The sequence below is a fragment of the Salvia miltiorrhiza genome, chromosome 3 (genome assembly GCF_028751815.1).
Source record: "Salvia miltiorrhiza cultivar Shanhuang (shh) chromosome 3, IMPLAD_Smil_shh, whole genome shotgun sequence".
NCBI lineage: Eukaryota > Viridiplantae > Streptophyta > Magnoliopsida > Lamiales > Lamiaceae > Salvia > Salvia miltiorrhiza.
In genome coordinates, this window is record NC_080389.1 from 9,973,537 (window position 1) to 9,989,525 (window position 15,989).

Below are 15,989 nucleotides of genomic sequence, written 5' to 3' on the forward strand. Positions count from 1 at the left end.
AATACGTGTGGGCCCGAGCCCCCCTGGTCGAGAGGCTGGAGAAGACGGTGGAGGAGGGCGAGGAGATCATCGTGAGGGAGGTCGAGGAGATCGAGCAGGAGGTTGAGCTGGAGGTCGCAAAGGCGGAGATGTCGTTACTCGAGAGGCTGATGAAAGGATTCCAAGAGCTGATCAAGGACAAAGATTACCTGTAACGCCCCGCTTTTTACTTAAGTTTTATTATTTTGGTGATTCAAAATATGATTTTTGTCATGCTTTATTTTAGAATCTTGAACTTGAGGAAATCCGTAGTTGCGCCCTAGTTAAAAGTCAAATAAATAAATAAATATATATATATATATATATAAATAAATATATATATATATATATATATATATATATATATATATATATAGGGGAGGGATCCATAAAGAATAACCCCTAAGTAAAGAATAGAGAATAATCCTAAGCCTTAAGATCTACCTAATCTAACGGTAGATAAAAAGTCGAATAATAATTAAAAGAAACATTAATAAAGAGATTTTGAATACGGAAGGACAATTTGGGGTATTTACCACGATGGTAAATCTGATAGGTCCGATAATTACTCGACCATATCCTCACCGTTTCAACTTCTCTAGTCTAGGGTTTTCCGAACAACAAAATCATTGACTCCAAAAATTCTCCAGCGTGTTCGAAGAGGAAATCGGAGAAATCTCGATTTATGAGCAAGTTTTACAATCGCCACCGCGCCGCCTCCCCAATTCCTTCTCCCTGTTCGGCGGGTCTGCCACAACTTGCCGCATCCCCTCTCGCCGTCGATAACAGCGGTGAATGGCAGCGTCCGCCACTCCCTCGTCGGTGCAGTGCAACCCAGTAGATCGGACCGTCGCTCTGGTCACCGACATCTTCTCCGTCTGACGAATCTATAGTTAGTCGAAGATTAGCGAGTAGAGGTGTATCCACAAAGACGTTCTCTTTAGTAAGTCTGCGATTCTTAAGAATGTTTTACTGAATATTTTATTTTTTGAATGAATATATGTCTTCTGCTATTCATATCTTCTCTCTTTTGAATTTTCTGCTAAATCTTATATACTATACAAAATGGGAATTGTAAAATTTTGGTTTTACTGATATTTTGATTGGAACTGCTGAAGTTTTGCTAACATAAATGTGGAGTTTGCTGTAACTTTATGAAGAAACACAACACATCTTTCGCTACTTTATTTTACATTATTTATTCTCAATATGCTTGGATAAAAAAAACGAATTAATTGATGTTCCCAACAAGTTTATTCATTTAAAAATTATGGTTATTCATTATGTGGTGGTATATTATTCATATGTTTGCTGTATTTTAGAATTTGATTGTGAGTTGCTCTTACTGTAGATATATTTTACTCTTATTGATTTTACTGTTTGTGCCATTTTAGACTCTTGGTGCAGAAATTATTTCTTATTTTAATATGATTGTGAATTAAATATTGACGAAATTGTAAAACCATCTATGATTAAATAATTATTTTTTATTTAAATGTTATTTGGTTGTAAAATTAAATTATTCAAATATAATACTAGCTTATTCACAATAAGTCGTATTCAGAATGTTAAATTTGACTTGAAGCTCCCGCTATACAATTGTGGAGGTGATTAAGGAATCCAGGGAGAAGCAGACATCACAGAGGTCACCAAGCAAGAATTGAATTTACTCTTGGATGAAGAGCATTAAGAGAGGGAAAAAAATACAGCTCAATAGAATTAAGATGAAGTGTTGGATTTCTATGTCATTTATGTTTGTTCAGAAAAATTGTATTGTTATTCGACATCTTATAGTGACATATTTGTTTAATATGAATAGTGAATTGCTTTAAATTATTGTAGATTTGTATAAAAAATTTGTTTTTATTTAGAATATTTGTATTGTTATTCGACATCTTATAATGACATATTCATTAAATATGAAATATGAATCACATATTAGCTTACACATTGAAACTAATTCTTATTTTATTCATTGAATTATTGATATTATTCATTAATGTTGCATATTTCATTCGGATATCGAATCATATTTTAAAATTATACACATAATAATTTAGTGATCAAAATGACCATATTCATCGAATTATTGACTTTGTACATTATTATTGTATATTTTTGGTACTTTATTCAACAAAATAGTTTCCTTATTCACAATTTATGAGTATCATATAAATTATTCAGCAAACTTTATTCCTTATTCACATAAATATGATTTTTATTCGATAAATCTTGAACAAAATTCAGATACGGTTATTCATGAAAAATGCTACTTTATTCAACAAAATAGTTTCATATAAATTATTCAGCAAACTCTTATCCTTATTCAAATAAATATGATTTTTATTCGAAAATGATATATTCATGAATAATGTTACTTTATTCAACTAATATTTTTCTTATTCATAATTTATGAGTATTGAGTAACAGTTACGTTATTCATCAAATTAGTATCCATATTCACAAAAATGTAATTCTTATTTTGGTACGTTTTAAACAATATTCAAATACAATCTTAGACTACATAAAAATTCCGAACATCTAAATAAAATCTTTGTTACTAATATAAAGTAAAATAATTAATATGAAACCTTTTGAATAAATATACAAAAATAGCGAAGTAAATCGTTTTTGTAATGAATGTCATTTGAAATAAATTATATTAGAATGAATAATATAATTGATATCTGATTGAGAATTGTAAAATTATTTTATGAAAAATATTTCGAACAAAGTGTACAAAAGTTACGATTATCTAAATTAAATTTTCGAACTTTACTTGTTGAAATGTTAAAATATTTCATAAAAAACATTTCGAACAAGTTTAAAAAAATTACGAACATGTAGAATAAAAAGTTTTAATTTTAATTAATTATTGAAAAAAATTATTATGTGATAAAATAAATCATAACATTAAACTACAAACAATTAAAAACAATGGTCTTACATACGCTCGAATTTATGATTAAAAAAAATAAAAAATTTGAACTAATAAAAAATTAAATAAGAAAATCATGAAAATGTATGTAACTACCACCAAAAATACTACAAATTTTGTCAACCTCATTAATATTAATTTGATAACTACCGTAAATAATAATATCTCCATGACTGAAACAAAATAATAAAAAAGATTCGGTCAAAAAATCATTAAGTCAAAGCGGTTACATTAAAAATCAAAATTACTTGATTAACCTTAAGATAAAAATCGCATCTAATCTTCAGCCTAATTATGGGCCGTTTGATTACTATAATCTAAAGGCTTATATTTATTCTTTATTCTTCCTACATTTAGCTTTCTTTTTTGATCCCTTCCCTATATATATATATATATTGAGTTTTAGAATTTTTGTAGTAAATAGAACGTAAAAATTTTCCTTTAATTTGGGTTTATTGAGAAGCTGGGCTAAGAGAATAAAATTGTTATATCTCAAATTTAAATTCGCAGTATTTTAATTTATGTTGTATCTCTAATAATTAATGTTATTAGCGTTATTTTATTAAAGAATTAGAGAAGATGTAAAATTCTATTAGGGTTATAACTGCATACCCGTAAATCACGTAAATATATATATTTACCAACACGTTCAGAACTGCTCTAGCGCATTCACAAAAATTTCAAATACTTTCTCGTTCTCTCAAGTTTCCTAGCGAAGTTGAAGTTTGATTCGTTTACAAGTTTTTCTTCCTCGTCAAAACGTATTTAGAGTTTATTTAATTGGGAGTCAGAATTCGGGTAAGTTTCAAGCTTATTCTGAATTCCATTTATTTTCGTCTGAGATATTGGATCAGTTGTAAAAGAATGAAATTTTTATTAATTGTACCCAATCCCGAGTGTATAAAACTCGACTATTGCCTAATGATGGCTGCGTTTTCAATATTGCTAAAATGTATATATATATATCTTAAGCCAAAGTGGGGGTATTGAATTATTGTAATTATTTTCATCTTTTTCGAAAATAGCTATTGGGGTATATGGAATTAATTTGATTTTAAGTTTGTGTACTTCAGTTTTGGAAATAAGTTTGACTTATTAGATTATTAACTAATTAGTTAGATTTGATATTTACGTATAGGCTAATATGGAAGAATTAGTATGTTTAATAAATAGTCAGTGACTAATGTTCTCTTTTAATATATTGACTATTGGAGTGAATTGCTTGCTTTAATTATTATTATTTTGTAAAATCTCAAGCTTTACAGTTGATATTCTAGGATGATTATTTTTATATATTTAACAACATATACATTATTCATACGAGAATATGGTTTTGAGGGTTCACTTATATTAGGTGTTACTAAACATCTTGATGTTTGAAAAAGATTATGTATAAATGATTGGGCGATTAACTAGATAAAATGGTTAGTTTTTAATTTATATCAAAAGTTAAATTGGATGATTTATAAATTGATATTTCTAAGTCGGTGACTAATAATGCTTACTGTTTGAGTTCAAATTTTGAGGCGTGTTCAGATTATATATTATAGCCTCAAAAATTATTAGCTTGTTTTAAAAACGTGTAATTAAGGTTTTTACATAGGCCTTATAATATTAATGAACTTATTGAATTAGGTGCGGCGCAACTAGGAGCCTCGTCTGAAAATTGATTGAGTTTCTTTTGTTGTCGTGGATATTGAGGTGGGTGAAATTTCTTCTAACTCAATAAATATGCTTTCAATTGCCACGTGAATTAAAATTGTTTATGAAATATTTCCTATAAATCCAACGTGTATACTGTGGTTGAGATACGAGTTTGATTGCATACGGTGAGTATGCGCATTGGTACTTATGGCAGTGTGACGGTGAGTCACTGATTTGTGGACGACGAGTATGACAGGGTCCTGTGCACAGTTGAGCCAGTCGGTTATTATCATTCCATGCCTGTGTGGCTGGATTATTTTGCCTGTGTGGCTGGATTATTTTGCCTGTGTGGCAATGTTGTGAATGGTTCCTTGCCTGGGTGGCTGGATTATTTGCCTGTGTGGCAATATTGTGAATGGTTCCTTGCCTGGGTGGCTGGATTATTTGCCTGTGTGGCAATGTTGTGAATGGTTCCATGCCTGTGTGGCTGGATTGTTTGCCTGTGTGGCAATGTTGAGAATGGTTCCATGCCTGTGTGGCTGGATTATTTGCAGGTGACGTAAGGTGTATTATTTATGCCGTGATGGTGAAGCGAGTTGCGAATGAGTATCGTTTTCTACAATTTAATACACGTTTGGATAAATCATGTTTCGCTTATTGTTTCCCACCACTGAGTATGTTTTTGTGCTCACCCTCTTTCATTAAATTATTTTCAGGTCAGTGAGCTTGGAGCGGCGTGGCGGAAAGGGTGTGGTGAAGTCGATTTCGTACTTTTGGTTTCGCTTTGAATTTTAGACTTTAAATTCGATAAATTTCATTGAATTGTTTTGAGGTTAAGCTTGCTTTTATTTCATGGAGATTTTTGGTAGTTGGTTTAACTTTATTGGTAAGTGAGGACCTTGGCGTAGAAGTATTTGATCGTTTAAGGCTTGGTAGACGTTTTTCTGAAACTGAACTTATTTTGTGGATTTTGGTGTTTAGATTAGTTAAAACAAAGTCGTATTTTTGGTCAATTATCTTTTCGTTAACTTGAGGATTTAAAGAAATATATTATTTTAGTTATGAGATTTTAGGGTGTTACATTTTGTGGTATCAGAGCAGGTCTACGATTCTGTAGACTTGCAAACTTAATTGGTTTGCGATTGTGAAAAACCACCACCACTCATTTCCGACATGCGCTCCTGCTTGAGGTATTTATTTTTATTTTGGTTATTTTTGGTGAGCATTTAAATAATGAGGTATTTTGATTATTGTGATATGTGGTGGAATTTATACGTGGCATTGAATTGGTGTGGTAAAAATCTTGAATGATAATTTTTTTTTTTGTAAAGCATGACATAAATGTGAATTAATTTCTCGTTTCATCCTCGAAAGTAGGAAAAACCTAGGTGATCGATTGAATCTTAGGCTCTACGTGCGTAGGTTAGGATGACAAACAACGGAGGAATACCTGCAGAATACCTTCACGCGTATGCAATACATATATTCTGGTGGCGTAAGTGGGATATCACGATAGGACTCGTGGAAAATATGGTAGTATGGAGGAATTTGTGGCGGCAAATTGGAGTCCATGGGCCGCTAATATCTGAATATGCTGCCGCCGACCACATAGAACAAATGGTACCCAACGAGGTTTGGCCCATAACTTGGAAAGCAAAGATGGACCGAGCGTGGATTCTACCGGATGGACAAAGGCAAATCAATTTCGAAGATTTTATGGCCACACTGATTCGAAGGTGCCATCAACTTTGTCACGGCGTAATCCATATAAACGATGGTGAAGAACCCGTACCACCTCCACAGAATGAAGAAGCACCCGAGGAAGTACCAGAACAGGACGCAGAGCCCATATGGGAAGAGGAAGCGGAGCCAATCGAAGAAGAGGACCCCGAAGAGGATCCCAATATAGAGATTTTAGATATTAGTAGTGATGACGAGTAGCATAGTTTAGCTTTAGATCAATTTTTTTTTCATTTATGGTTAGAACGAGTAGATGTGTATATTAAGTTTTGACGATGCCTTCGTCTTGCATTGTGTTATTGGATGAACAATTGTGAATAGTTGGCTATTAGCAAGGGATAGTATTTGAAATCTATATATGGTGGAATTTTGTAAAATGTTATACTCTGGTAGCTTATGTCTCATTTATTAGCTTGGTTAATATCTCTGGGCTACTTGTCTCAACAATTTTTTGATTTGGGTACGTCACATTCTTTTATATCTGCTGAGCTATGTTAGAAAACCAATGTGCCTGTGGGAGTATAGAACTTAGCACTTGATGTTAGACTCTTTTCAGGAGAAACTTTAAGAACTAGTAGGATGGCAAGAAACGTTAAACTAATTTTGGGACGAAAAGGTTAACGGTCGACTATCATGTTCTAGAGATGCATGATTTTGATCTAATTTCAGGGATGGATTGGTTAAGTGAAAATTATGCCACTATAAGGCGTCATCAGGGAGAAGTGGTGTTTCAAAGACCAGAAGATGAGGAGTTTACATTCTATGGGGCTAGTGTTGTAAACCTAATGGGGTCGACACCAATGGAGGCAATAGTGGGGGATGTCGAGATAGTTCGTGAATTTCCTGAAGAAATACCAGGACTACCGCCAAACCGACAAGTGGAGTTTACCATAACCTTGTACTGGGAACAACACCAATTTCTAAGGCTCCATACCGAATGAAAAAAAAATAATAAACAAAATAAATAAAAATGGAGGAACTAAAGGAACAGTTACAAGAACTATCGGAAAGAGGGCATATTAGACTGAGTGTGGCACCATGGGGAGCACCGATTTTGTTCGTGAAGAAGAAGGACGCCATCTCGATACATTTGAATAGCCTAGAAGAACACGAGTCACATCTGCGCACAGTGTTGGGGATACTAAGGTAAGAACAGTTGTATGCTAAGTTTAAGAAGTGTGAGTTTTGGCTTAATCGAATTGGATTCCTTGGACACATGGTAACGCCAGACGAAATCGAGGCAGATCTGGCGAAAGTTGAGGTAGGGAGAAATCGGAAAGCACCGACAAATGCAATCGAAATACGAAGTTTTCTTGGATTGGCAGGATACTATAGAAGGTTCATTGAGGGATTCTCCAATATTGCAGTGCCACTTACTCATCTAACACGGAAGGGGGTAATTTTAAGCGAACCGAGAAGTGCAAAAAGAGTTTCCAAATGCTTATGGAGAAGTTGATAACTGCACCAGTTTTGACTATACCTGACGGCTCCAAGGTATATGTCATCTATAGCGATGTATCAAAGCAAGGGCTTGGTTGTGTGTTAATGCAAGGAGGAAAGGTCGTAGCCTATGCATCTAGACAATTGAAGTTGCACGAACTTAACTATCCAACTCATGATTTAGAATTGACAGCAATAGTGCATGCTTTGACGATTTGGAGGCATTACTTTGTGGAGGTAGGCGAGAGATTTACACGGATCACAAGAGCCTAAAATATTTTCTTCACGCAAAAAGTGTTGAATACAAGACAACAGAGATAATTGGAGTTAGTAAAGGACTATGATTGCAATATTTTTGTATCGTCCCGGGAAGGAAAAATATAGTAGCCGATGCGCTCAATAGAACCCCGCAAGAAAATTGACTCAACAAGCTAGAGGAGCTAGGAAATGATTTTGAACGATTGAGCCTTGAAGTGGTGACTTTCCCTGATGGGGCGGATACGATTACCTTAGCTTGGGTAGTGCGTCCAACGTTGCGAGATAGAATCTGAGAAGCACAGATGGATGATGCGTTTCTGCAAAAGATGAGAGCTAGAGAAGTATCTGACGATCCGAATGATTTTTCAATTTTGCAAGACAAGACTCTTGTGTTGGATAAAAGAATTTGTGTGCCTAGGAATGAGGAGTTAAGAAATAAGATAATAGATGAAGCACACAAAACCGCATACACTGCACATCCTGGTAGTACCAAGATGTACCAGGACTTAAAGAAAAAAATTTGGTGGTATGGAATGAAAAGATCTATAGCCAAGTATGTGGAATAATGTTTGGCTTGTCAACACGTGAAAGCTGAGCATCAAAGACCCTTCGGTTTGTTGAAACCATTGGAATTACCGGAGTGGAAGTGGGAACATATCATTATGGATTTTGTGGTTAGACTCCCTAAAACTTTGAGAGGTAATGATGTTTGGGTGATTGCTGACCAATTGACAAAATCGGCACATTTCATGCCAGTGCGGATGACCTTGCTGATGGATAAGTTTTCTCAGCTATATGTTCAGGAGATTGTAACTTCACGAGGTAGCAACATCCATCGTATCTAATAGAGACCCACGATTTACCTCAAGGTTCTGGCACAACCTTTATCATGCTTTGGGTACAAAATTGAAGTTTTCAACGACATATCATCCACAAACAGATGGTCAGTCAGAAAGGAAAATTCAAACTTTTGAGGATATGTTAAGGACTTGTGTCTTGGGTATTGGAGGAAGTTGAGAGCCACACCTGCCATTGATAGAATTTGCTTATAACAATAGTTACCATTCTAGCATTGGTATAGCTCCGTATAAAGCACTTTATGGAAGAAAGTATAGATCGCCCGTTTATTAGGACGAAGTTGGAGAGAATAAAATTTTGGATCCCGAGATGGTGGAAAGAACGGTGGAAGTGGTTAAGAAAATTCGAGATAGAATCAAAAGTTGCTCAGGATCGACTAAAGTCATATGCTAACAAGATAAGAAAGGATTTACATTTTGAGGATAGCGACAAGGTGTTTTTGAAAGTAGCACCAATGAAGGGAGTTTTGAGATTTAGTAAGAAAGGAAAGTTGAAGCCGCGTTTCATTGGACCTTTTGAAATTCTTGAAAGGATTGGAGATGTCGCTTATCGTTTAGCGTTAACACCCGAGCTTGCATTTGTGCACAACGTCTTACACGTGTCGATGCTAAGGAAATATATGCATGACCTAAGTCATGTGGTTCATTTGGTGGGATATCGCTTCATAAAGATTTGAGCTACGAGGATGAACCTGTTACGATTTTAGAGCAAAAAAATTCACGAGCTAAGGAACCGACGAGTGACACTAGTTAAAATATAATGGAGTCGCCATGGTCCCGAGGAAGCAACTTGGGAGCGTGAAGATGAAATCCTAGCTAAATATCCGACCCTTATAGCTCCTGGTAAGGCAAATTTCGAGGACGAAATTTTTGTTAAGTGGGTAGGGTTGTAACGCCCCGCTTTTTACTTAAGTTTTATTATTTTGGTGATTCAAAATATGATTTTTGTCATGCTTTATTTTAGAATCTTGGACTTGAGGAAATCCGTAGTTGCGCCCTAGTTAAAAGTCAAATAAATATATATATATATATATATATATATATATATATATATATATTGAGTTTTAGAATTTTTGTAGTAAATAGAACGTAAAAATTTTCCTTTAATTTGGGTTTATTGAGAAGCTGGGCTAAGAGAATAAAATTGTTATATCTCAAATTTAAATTCGCAGTATTTTAATTTATGTTGTATCTCTAATAATTAATGTTATTAGCGTTATTTTATTAAAGAATTAGAGAAGATGTAAAATTCTATTAGGGTTATAACTGCATACCCGTAAATCACGTAAATATATATATTTACCAACACGTTCAGAACTGCTCTAGCGCATTCACAAAAATTTCAAATACTTTCTCGTTCTCTCAAGTTTCCTAGCGAAGTTGAAGTTTGATTCGTTTACAAGTTTTTCTTCCTCGTCAAAACGTATTTAGAGTTTATTTAATTGGGAGTCAGAATTCGGGTAAGTTTCAAGCTTATTCTGAATTCCATTTATTTTCGTCTGAGATATTGGATCAGTTGTAAAAGAATGAAATTTTTATTAATTGTACCCAATCCCGAGTGTATAAAACTCGACTATTGCCTAATGATGGCTGCGTTTTCAATATTGCTAAAATGTATATATATATATCTTAAGCCAAAGTGGGGGTATTGAATTATTGTAATTATTTTCATCTTTTTCGAAAATAGCTATTGGGGTATATGGAATTAATTTGATTTTAAGTTTGTGTACTTCAGTTTTGGAAATAAGTTTGACTTATTAGATTATTAACTAATTAGTTAGATTTGATATTTACGTATAGGCTAATATGGAAGAATTAGTATGTTTAATAAATAGTCAGTGACTAATGTTCTCTTTTAATATATTGACTATTGGAGTGAATTGCTTGCTTTAATTATTATTATTTTGTAAAATCTCAAGCTTTACAGTTGATATTCTAGGATGATTATTTTTATATATTTAACAACATATACATTATTCATACGAGAATATGGTTTTGAGGGTTCACTTATATTAGGTGTTACTAAACATCTTGATGTTTGAAAAAGGTTATGTATAAATGATTGGGCGATTAACTAGATAAAATGGTTAGTTTTTAATTTATATCAAAAGTTAAATTGGATGATTTATAAATTGATATTTCTAAGTCGGTGACTAATAATGCTTACTGTTTGAGTTCAAATTTTGAGGCGTGTTCAGATTATATATTATAGCCTCAAAAATTATTAGCTTGTTTTAAAAACGTGTAATTAAGGTTTTTACATAGGCCTTATAATATTAATGAACTTATTGAATTAGGTGCGGCGCAACTAGGAGCCTCGTCTGAAAATTGATTGAGTTTCTTTTGTTGTCGTGGATATTGAGGTGGGTGAAATTTCTTCTAACTCAATAAATATGCTTTCAATTGCCACGTGAATTAAAATTGTTTATGAAATATTTCCTATAAATCCAACGTGTATACTGTGGTTGAGATACGAGTTTGATTGCATACGGTGAGTATGCGCATTGGTACTTATGGCAGTGTGACGGTGAGTCACTGATTTGTGGACGACGAGTATGACAGGGTCCTGTGCACAGTTGAGCCAGTCGGTTATTATCATTCCATGCCTGTGTGGCTGGATTATTTTGCCTGTGTGGCTGGATTATTTTGCCTGTGTGGCAATGTTGTGAATGGTTCCTTGCCTGGGTGGCTGGATTATTTGCCTGTGTGGCAATATTGTGAATGGTTCCTTGCCTGGGTGGCTGGATTATTTGCCTGTGTGGCAATGTTGTGAATGGTTCCATGCCTGTGTGGCTGGATTGTTTGCCTGTGTGGCAATGTTGAGAATGGTTCCATGCCTGTGTGGCTGGATTATTTGCAGGTGACGTAAGGTGTATTATTTATGCCGTGATGGTGAAGCGAGTTGCGAATGAGTATCGTTTTCTACAATTTAATACACGTTTGGATAAATCATGTTTCGCTTATTGTTTCCCACCACTGAGTATGTTTTTGTGCTCACCCCCTTTCATTAAATTATTTTCAGGTCAGTGAGCTTGGAGCGGCGTGGCGGAAAGGGTGTGGTGAAGTCGATTTCGTACTTTTGGTTTCGCTTTGAATTTTAGACTTTAAATTCGATAAATTTCATTGAATTGTTTTGAGGTTAAGCTTGCTTTTATTTCATGGAGATTTTTGGTAGTTGGTTTAACTTTATTGGTAAGTGAGGACCTTGGCGTAGAAGTATTTGATCGTTTAAGGCTTGGTAGACGTTTTTCTGAAACTGAACTTATTTTGTGGATTTTGGTGTTTAGATTAGTTAAAACAAAGTCGTATTTTTGGTCAATTATCTTTTCGTTAACTTGAGGATTTAAAGAAATATATTATTTTAGTTATGAGATTTTAGGGTGTTACATTACCTCCTACAAGAGCTGAATAAGGAAGAGATGGATCTGTTGAGTGAGCTGAAAATGGAGGCAACTGAGGTGGAGAAGCTCTTTGGTGGAGCTCTGCCTTTGAGAAAACTTAGGTGAATGTTTATATAGTTGAAAGAAAAAGCTACATTGATTTTTATTACCATTTTGTTTCAAGACTACTAATGTATATATAGTTCATTCATGATACATTATAGTACTAATTTTTTTGAAAAATGATCAATAATGATTCCTCATTTTTCTCCGCGATAACTCGAACCCTCGACCTATTAGTTAAAGGAGAAGTGTCTTACTAATTGAGTTGCACTTCATTGTCGATACATTTATACTATTAATTTGTTAATGGGACTATTGTACAATCATTCCCGTAAAACATCAATAATTTGACTATTTCAAAAGAATAATACTAATATATTACAAAAAAATGTTTAGTGGGGGCTTAAGCCCCCTTTAGCTCCTCGGGTCAGCCAGTGGTCATCTTTGGTTACCAACTGTATTTTCTGACTCTGGAAATTACTTTTTTGCCTCCATCAAATTTGTTTATAATAGGGCAAGTTGAATCACATATCAATTGCAAACATCTTTCTATAATAGGCTAGTTGAATCAAACAACAATTTGGGCTAGAGCCCAAATTTTGTTTAGGAGATGCTAAAGCTCAAAATTAACGAGCCCAAGATCAATTTAATCTTCATAGATATTTTGGTTTGATTTAGTTGGATTTTACTAATATAGAATTTATTATCCACTTTGGCCATGTAGAAACTTTTTTTTTTTTGAGGGCCACGTAAAAACTTTATGAGATAGCTAATTTCTTATGTAGAGATGGATCTAGAGGTGGGCCCAAGAGGGCAACGGCGATCCATAGTCTCAATTTTTGTTTAGTTGAAATTGAACATGCATGAGACATTGAGAATTTCTTCTATTTTTGTCCTTTGCTAAAACTCAAACAATTTTTAAGAAAATTCGGTTTAGATATAAATCCGGCAATGTAAAAGATACCATTATCCACAAAATTAATTTGGGATCATCTTCTCCATTTTGGTATCCCATTATTATTATTATTATTATTATTATTATTATTATTATTATTATTATTATTATTATTATTATTATTATTATTATTATTATTATTATTATTATTATTATATTTATTATTATATGATTATTATTATTATTATTATCATTATTATTATTATTATTATTTATTTATTATTATTATTATTATTATTATTATTATTATTATTATTATTATTATTATTCTTATTATTAATTATTATTATTATTATTTATTATTATTATTATTTTATTATATTCTTATTCTTATTATTATTATTATTACTTATTATTAGTATTATTCTTATTCTTATTATTATTCTTATTATTCATTATTATTCATTATTATTACATGATTTCTTCTTCTTACTTCTTCTTCTTCTTCTTCTTCTTCTTCTTCTATTCTATTATTCTTATTCTTTTCTTTTCTTCTTTTCTTCTTATTCTTCTTTTCTTCTCTATTCTCTTTATTTTACTCTATTTCTTCTCTCTCTCTTATTTTTTTTTTCTTCCTTATTCTTCTTTCTTATCTTCTTCTTCTCTTCTTCTTCTTCTTCTTCTTCTTCTTCTTCTGTTCTCTTCTTTTCTCTTCTGACTTCTTCTTCTCTGATTGTCTTCTTCGCTCTTATTTTTTTTTTCGTGTTCATGGCGAGGCGTCTCCCCCAGCCTCTTTTTTGTCTTGCGTTGTGTGTTTCGGTGGACTGGTTGGGCAGCCGGGATGGTTTTGGGACGATTGGTTTAGCTGGATGTTTCAAAAACCTTCATTTCCGCTCTTCTCGGTCGTGGTCTTTTGTTGTCTTTAGACGAGCACTCTTTTTCCTTTTCTGGTTTTTCCCTTTGGGTTTTCCATGAAAAGGTTTTAATGAGGCTCGACCCTTAGTCTGCTTTTTTGTGCTCTCAAGGGTTTTAAGTTCTTTTTTCGTTTTTCTTTTAATAAAATCGCATTTTAATATTATTATTATTATTATTATTATTATTATTATTATTATTATTTTTCAGTTTTTTTCATTGTCTCATTCAATTTTAATTTCTAGTGTTTTATTTATTATTTTATAGTTATTCATTGGGAATCCGAATATTGACGTAAACACTTATCTTTCAACATAATATCCGTAAAGTTTTAATTAATAATCGATTATTATGGTTGGTTATTCCATATATTATTCTTTTTTGATAAATTAACAGTATTAAATAAAGAAATTTAAAGACCGCACCACATAGGACTCGAATCCAAGACCTTTGATCTTAGGCATTAACCCCTTACCTCTTGGCCAACACACGCACACTATAATGTTATTAAACTTCAATAACATTAATTAGGGTTCATTATATTACAATGTTTCTTATTTTAATAACAACTATTATTAAAAAATAAATTTACTAGTGAAACATAAAAGATAAAATATATTTTATTTATAGGGCAAATGGTTTTTAATACCCACTTTTATAATACATCTATCAAATCTACCCACCTATATAAAACATCTATGAAAAATACCCACTTCATAGTGAAATACCATTTCTACCCTTATACTTAATCCCTCTTTATCTCCCATCTTTTGCCTAATTAAGCTTGACTGGTATATCGGCTGGAAACTTTCCTCGTGCCCGATAGGTTACTTTGTAATCTGGGTCTGGACTGTGAGACAACGCCACGTACTGTTAAGCAAAAAATGATTAAATTGGTAACTGTTCAAATTGATCCCGCGCTTCTCAAAATGGTATCAGAGCGGGTTTTTATAGAAGAATTATATTATTTTTAATTTATTTTATGATTAACCCATGTGGGAGGAGACTCCATTTAAGTTTATGGATCCGGACGAGTGTCCGAGATGTGTACCATACAGGAATTCTCTCCAACATCTGGAGAGTGAGACTACCCGTCTACTTGACGGACTCAACTGGAACAATCGAGCCCTCGTTACCAACCTACGACGAGGAGAAGATGTCGAGATTATTCGTGATATTATCACGAGTATCCAATTCTACCATGAGAACCTCATGGGACTCGCCGCAACCAGAACGGCGATTGAACGAACCAGAGACGAGGCCCATCAGTCCCACGATTGATGGAACCAAAAAACAAGGCGGGAGTAGCTTATCCAAGCTACCACAAGATCGAGCCAGACTCTTCCGAAAATGCCAACTTACGGGAGATTCAAAAGACGGTGGAGTATTACGGCAACAAGCTGTATGAGCTGCCGATGGAGATGAGCAAAATATCACTCAAACAAGAGGAAATACTAACCCTCTTGAGTGATATCCAGAAAAGATTGAAGGAGATCGAAAGGCGAAAACCATGTTCCGGGAAAATTCGGAATCAATGGTCCAAAGACCCGACGAATCCATCTCTATTTGATGCAACACCCAAGGAGTTGCAGCCGAAGGACATAATCCGAATCAGGAAAGGCAAATATCATGAATAGCCTTGACAGAATCGGATTAGAAGATTTACAGGAGTTAGCAGAATCTTTTGCTAACCTCAATATGGTTGATCTAAAGATGAACCAAGGTGATGAGGTTCCCAAAACCGAGCCTCAAGAAGGAGAATCGTCAAAGAAGGGGTCAGCTCAAGACGATGCAAGCCAGTTCCAAAGAACCAGGCGACGGAGGCCTCAGATGCAGGATACTCC

At 33.7% G+C, this 15,989-nt stretch overlaps 1 long non-coding RNA gene across 1 annotated transcript; it reads right to left on the reverse strand.

Annotated features, from left to right (window-relative positions):
- Positions 1-37: 37 nt before the first annotated feature.
- LOC131017470 (uncharacterized) lies at positions 38-12,562 on the reverse strand. The gene is made up of 2 exons (XR_009099627.1): positions 12,288-12,562; positions 38-188 (listed from the first exon to the last, which is right to left on the reverse strand). It is a non-coding gene; the product is annotated as an uncharacterized LOC131017470 (long non-coding RNA).
- Between the last annotated feature and the right edge of the window lie 3,427 nt (positions 12,563-15,989).